The 5,423-nt window shown below is 44.0% G+C and overlaps 1 pseudogene across 1 annotated transcript; it reads right to left on the reverse strand.

Moving 5' to 3' along the window:
- Positions 1–226: 226 nt before the first annotated feature.
- On the reverse strand, positions 227–1,044 carry LOC104679229 (annotated as a pseudogene). Its single transcript, XR_750295.2, has one exon. The product of XR_750295.2 is annotated as a non-histone chromosomal protein HMG-17 pseudogene (transcript).
- Between the last annotated feature and the right edge of the window lie 4,379 nt (positions 1,045–5,423).

Here is a 5,423-nt window from a genome sequence, read left to right on the forward strand (position 1 = left end):
ATCAGAAAGCCACTATAAAACCCAATGAAGTCTTCATCTGATGCTCTCAACAGGGAAAGTTTAGAGTGAGGGTTGACATTTCACATTTCGCATGTTGTTTAACAACTTTTCACAAGCCAAACCTGACTTTCAGGAAGTGAAATGAAAACAGCAGAATTTATCTGAAGATCCACAATCTAGAAATGGAACCAATGCTGTTTTGACAGGTGCCATCTCAGTGGCATCACTGGAAAGTCCAGATTGCCTGACACACTGGTAACTAATGACTAGAGGTCAGGTCCCAACAGATGTCTGGGCTTAAGGGAGTTAAGTCTATGCTGAAAGATGGAAAGCGAGAAGAGGACATAAAAACAAATTTGTTTTTCCATACCACAAGGCTTTTGTGCCAAGGTGGCCATGTGTGTCAAAGTAGGGACTCCCTCCTCCTGGGAGCCAAGAGGAAGTCTCTCAAAACTAGAAGGGAAAGGTGTTTTCCCCACATCAATCCAGCTTTGGAGACATTCTATTAGTGACATATGCCCCTTCCCCCAAAAACAACAATGAAGTGTTCTGCGTGCTAACAACATAGCTTTAAAAAAAAAAAAAAAAGTAAAACAAAATTCTGCATTTTTATAAAACTTGATAAAAAATAGTATTTCAAACTGTACAGTCACCAGAAGTACACAGTTATCAAAAATGCACACGCTTCACTTGGCATCTCCAGCACCTTCAGCTTTCTGTGCCTGGTCTGTTTTGGCATCTCCGTTTTCTGCAGGGTTATTCCCCTCCTTGCCAGCATCAGCTTTTCCCTTTTTCCCTTTGGGTACCTTCTCTCCCTTCTTTGCAGGGGCCTTTTTAGGCTTGGGCTCTGGCTTTGGAGGAGCAAGTTTAGCAGACAACCTCGCGGATCTTCTCTGTGGTTCGTCCTTCACCTTGGCTTTATCTCCTTTAGCATCCCCTTCAGCCTTTCTCTTGGGCATGGTGGCGACGGCGGTGGGACGTAGGTGCTCGACGTGGGATGCAGCGCGCGCGGGCTTTGGTTGGTCCGGGGGTGGTTCTCGCCTTTTCTTCTTCGCACTGCTCCTGGATCGCTTTCTTATACAGCAATGATAGTTAGAAATCATAATCGGGAAAGTCTTCCACTGAGAGCTACAGCTGCCAACGTTTACCTAAGAATTAATGTGACAAGAGCTGCATAGGATCCAACTAAAGAAAAGAATGAAACTCTACTGTAAGGAGAAAGAAAAAAGATGTGAATGGTTGGAGGGACGTGCCCTACCTCTGTGGGAAAAGTTCAGTGCTGTGAAGATCCCACCACTCTCAAGTAATTTATAGGAGGTGTAAGCCAATTCCTATCAAAATTGCAATGGGGCTTTTCTTGGAACATGATAAAATTATGCTAAATTTTATATGTAATACATTGGTAATAAAAAAGAAACATATAAAAACCCATTAAATATTTACAACAGCAGATATGCAAACATAATATAAAGCTATAATAACTAAGACAGCAGATAGACATAGCAACAGGCCAAAGAAGAAAATCCCCAAGTGGACCCAAATGTATAGTTACCATGACAAATGCCATATTTCAATCATTGGGGAAGAGAATTATTCAATATAGAATGCAGGTATAATTGGTTAAGTATAAGGTAAATGAAAGTTAATTACCTAACTCCATATATATATATATATATACACACACACACACATACACACTATGATAGATTGAAAGAACAAATGTTAAAAAACTAAATCATACGGTGAGAAAAAGAAAATACAGATGGCTGTTTACATAATATTGGGGTATGGAGGCTTTTATTAATAAAAAAGGAGTAAACGTAAAGCAGATTTGGCAGATTTGGCAACAACAACAACAACAAAAATATTTCTGTGTCTTCTCAAGGTAGATAGAAATTAACCTAAAATGACAAACTAGGTGAAAACATTTGCAACAGAGATGTCAGCTATGGCATGTATGACCCAATACACAAACAATGCAGAAAAGCAGAAACAGAGGTTGCTAGTAAATCCAGGACACTCAACCTCTCTAGTAGTTAATCACCAACTAAAATGAGATGCCATTTCTTATCCACTAAATTGTCAAGGAAAAGAACCTGACCATTGCCCGTGCTAGGGAGGCAGAGGAAATGCTGCAATACTACATTAGCGACAGGAGTCATGGCTGGTTTGAATATTTTGGAGTGAAATTTGACTGTAAGTGTCTTACAAAATGTAAATATTTGTTCCCTTGGGATGTAGCAATTTTTAGTCTTATATTGTAAGAAGAAAATACATTGTAAAAAGAGAAGAATATGCCCAAATTTATAAAGCGATACAGTGTTATTTACAATGGTTAAAAAATTAAAAACAGCTGGTGGTGGGTGTGCGGTGGCTCACACCTATAATCCCAGTACTTTGGGAGGCTGAGGTGGGTGGATCACGAGGTCAGGAGATAGAGATTGCGCCACTGCACTCCGGCCTGGGCGACAGAGGGAGGCTCCATCTCAAACAATAAATAAATAAATTAATTAAATAAATAAAAACAGCCTAACTGTTCACTTTAAAACATGTAAATTAGAACAAATCTATAAAGTGCCATATATTGTTTAGCCATTAAAAATTATTGTTTAGACTATAACAAGGCATGAAAAGATGTGTACAACAAACTGTCAAGCAAAACAAAAACAACAACTGTGAAACTGGCAGTGACTAAATGAGTTATGCTACGTTCCAAATGAACATCCACCCCAACCCTCCAGCTATCTACCTGCCCAGAGGAGGAGCAGAAGGCAGGCACGGTAAAGCCTACCCAGATGATGGGATTCTCAGTAAGTTTATTTTCTTCTTTGTACTTTTTGAAATGTTTTAAGTTTTCTCAAATGAAACATGTGCCACCTAAAAACATCTAAGCTGAAAAGTACTGCTTGAAAAACTAGACAATTGTAGGCCGGGCGCGGTAGCCAAGCCTGTAATCCCAGCACTTTGGGAGGCCGAGACGGGCAGATCACGAGGTCAGGAGATTGAGACCATCCTGGCTAACACAGTGAAACCCCATCTCTACTAAAAAAATACAAAAAACTAGCCGGGCGAGGTGGCGGGCACCTGTAGTCCCAGCTACTCGGGAGGCTGAGGCAGGAGAATGGCGTGAACCCGGGAGGCGGAGCTTGCAGTGAACTGAGATCCGGCCACTGCACTCCAGCCTGGGCCACAGAGCGAGACTCCGTCTCAAAAAAAAAAAAAAAGAAAAAAACTAGACAATTGTAGTTATGCGTTGCTGAATGCCCTGTGTGGCTTAGCCCTGATTTTCAAACCTGTCTCGAGACTCCTGGCCTTTGCCTTCTGCCACATCCCTTCCTGCGGCCTGAAGGGGTAGAACAACCGTATTAGGGCCAAACTAGGTCTCCCCGACTTCAACGTTGTGGCATGTCAGGAAGAAGCTGGAGGGGGACTGGACACTCAAGTTGGCCTGGCAGCCACAAGTCCAGTGTAGATGTATCCCTGGCATTCCTGCCCTTCCAAAGCAGCCCAGAGCTCTGCCACTTTTGCTGCCCATCAGGATCACTGGTATGTTCTGGAAGCTCTGCCGGCAAAGCTCACAAGGGCTCAGGTGCTCTTTCCTGGGGCCCCTTTTTATCTAGAAAGCGGCTTCTCTTAAAGGCTAGTTATCAACTTGCTTTCATTGTTGGCACAAAAGAATTACAGTGAGGAGCCTCAAGCCCTTGGTCTAAATGACAATTTCTTCTCTATTTAAAATGTGTGTGGTTGATATCAACTGATACCAACCCACCGTCTCTTTCTCTCTGGGTTCACTTCATGCTGCTTGTAGGGGTGGTTTCTAGCTCCACACCCCGCACAGAAGGTGCAGAGCCTCACACCTGCTTTGAACACTATGGACCGGGTGGCAGCTGATTCTGTCTTACCAGCCCACTGAACACAAAGGAGGAGGGTTGCAGCACTCCATAGGTTAATTTGGAATCCCTTTTTGTTAACAACAAATCTTTTAAAAGTACAAAAAAAGAAAAAAAAAAGAAGGAAGAAATCTTCAAGTTAAGTTGTGGCTGCAGTGGTTTTGCAGTGAAGTCCCCTGACTCCTTCTCAAGAATTCAAATGAATTGAGAATCCCCTTAGAAGTGACAGCCCAAAGTGTAAGAATGATAAACGGCTTTGGCCTTGATAATTTTTATTAAGCACTAAATGTCACATTTAACCTGCATTACTGAAAGCAATTACCCGTGTATCAACAGTCAAGCGGCTCGGCGCGCAGTGCCGGCAGAAGCGCGTTTGGCTCCATCTGGGAATAAGGATTTTCAATTAGGAGGCAAATGGCTGCAGAGGGGCTCGGGTCCTCCCCAGCTCCCAGAGGAGGCCTGCGGAGTGAAGTCTTCATACACAAGTAATCGCAGCCGTGTCAACAGACCGTCCCCAGCCATCTGCTGCCAGAGCAGCCGTACTTTATCAAATCTCAATATTTACAGATGCTGATCAGCTCGTGGGGCCAGGATGGCTCCCTGCCAGGGAGTTCTGGGAAATTCATTTTAAGGTGTGTTTCAGTAGGCTAATTAATTTACAAGCACCTGTTTCATCGCTGCGAGCTGTTAGTGCCACAGATGAGCCCCAGCCGGGGAGGGAGACTGTATCCCGGCTAAATTGATTTCAATTGATTTTAATTTGCTGATGGCACAGTTGTAGGTTTAATGTGAACATAGCCTGAAGCCCCCAATTTTTTTTTCCCCTTTTGAAGTAAGCCTTGTGGGTGGCTTATTTCTTGGCCCTGTCATTGCTGGGGAAAGTGGCCTCAGCAGGAGGCTCATGTGACAGACACAGGCAGCAACTGGGCTCTCGAAAGTGGTGCTTGTGGTGTACAGTCAGACGTTAGCTGTGGGGCTGCCAGTAAACATACAGGAAATATAAACTGGAGATTTGGATAAACAGCAAAAGACATTTTAGCAGTTGTGTCCCCATAGGACGTACTTAACTCTGACATTCACACAGAGTTAGGCATCCCGAAAATTGTCGAATCTGGCAGCCCTCCTAGGTGCTTGGAGTTGTAAAGGAGCAAACTGCCCTGATCTGGGTGGTCTCCTGGGTTGGTGGGCCTCACTCTGCCCTGCATGCTGGGAAGAAACTCTTGTTAAGGAAATACTATGGGAACACCAGGGTTCGGTCTAGGCCCTGCTGCTCGCTGCACAGAAAGCCAATGTCAGACAATGAGCCCTGCCAGGGAAGAAGGCTTTAATCGGGTGCCACAGCTGAGGAAACAGGAGCTCAGTCTCAAATCCATCTCCCTGACTGACTAAAATTAGGGGTTTATATAGCAGGAAAGAAAGGTAACCAAAGAGGAATTAGGGAGGGGTAAGGAAGAGGAGCTGGTCGACAGGAAGCAGGTGGTTCATTAAGCGACCATGATGGTGAGGGGTCTGGCATCTCATTGTCCAGATGAG

This window comes from Rhinopithecus roxellana, chromosome 18, assembly GCF_007565055.1.
Source record: "Rhinopithecus roxellana isolate Shanxi Qingling chromosome 18, ASM756505v1, whole genome shotgun sequence".
Lineage (NCBI taxonomy): Eukaryota > Metazoa > Chordata > Mammalia > Primates > Cercopithecidae > Rhinopithecus > Rhinopithecus roxellana.